The sequence below is a fragment of the Stegastes partitus genome, unplaced genomic scaffold (assembly GCF_000690725.1).
Source record: "Stegastes partitus isolate 25-593 unplaced genomic scaffold, Stegastes_partitus-1.0.2 Scaffold362, whole genome shotgun sequence".
NCBI lineage: Eukaryota > Metazoa > Chordata > Actinopteri > Pomacentridae > Stegastes > Stegastes partitus.
In genome coordinates this window covers 516,222-517,329 of record NW_007578093.1, presented here as the reverse complement: position 1 = coordinate 517,329, position 1,108 = coordinate 516,222, and positions in this window count along the sequence as shown.

Genomic DNA, 1,108 nt, shown 5'->3' with positions numbered 1-1,108 from the left:
TGTTTGGAGTTTACGTTTTATCTACTTGAACATTCTGAAGCTTCTTCAGCTCTGAACACATGATGAAGCTCTGAATGATTTCAAGCAGGAACTTTGTCTCCTCAACTCTCATCTTTTATTCTTTATTCAGATTGAGCCGCTGCAGTTTGTCAGAGATCAGCTGTGATTCTCTGGCCTCAGCTCTGAAGTCCAACCCCTCCCATCTGGAACTTCTGGACCTGAGCTTCAACAACCTGCATGATTCAGGAGTGAAGCATCTGTGTGGTTTCCTGAAGAGTCCAGACTGCAGCCTGAAGACTCTGAGGTCAGTTCACTGACTGTGTGTTCCTGTTGGAGATCTGATATGTTTAGTGACAACTGAAGCTCATTGATGTTCAAACAGAACTTCATCCATGAAGCTGTAAATCTGCTCTGGTTCATGTTTTCTGCTTTTTGTCCTGAATTCAGTTTGTTGTGACAAAAGCTGAGTGTTTGTATCAGAAACTGCAGAAAATGTTCAGTGTTGATGCAGCATGTTGTTGATGTGTGTGGACATGAACAGCTGGATGGATGTTGAAATGAAATGAAATGAAAAATACTTTATTTATCCCAGAAGGGAAATTCAATCTTGTAAAAGCTCACTTTTTTTCTTTTTTTTAAAAAAATCAATATAACATATATTCTATACAACAACAATCAGTCAGTCAGTCAAATTTGTAAATGTTGTGCTGACATCTGGATGATGTGTGTAGAAGCTGACATGATGATGATCCACAATAACAGAAGGACAAAGTCACTCTGCTGATTGTAGAGAAAAGCTCATTGATGAGGACAAAGTGATGTTGAGCTGCACATTCAGAACCTGAACACATCTGATGGATCATCACTGATTGTATCTACATCTTTTATTCTTTATTCAGATTGAGGGGCTGCAAGTTGATCAGCTGTGATTCTCTGGCCTCAGCTCTGAAGTCCAACCCCTCCCATCTGAAACATCTGGACCTAAGTCTGAACAACCTGCAGCATTCATCAGTGAAGCATCTGCTGGATCTTGTGGAGAGTCCAGACTGCAGCCTGCAGACTCTGAGGTCAGTAGAAGGTTCCCGTCAGTCTCTGCTGCTTTCAGCAG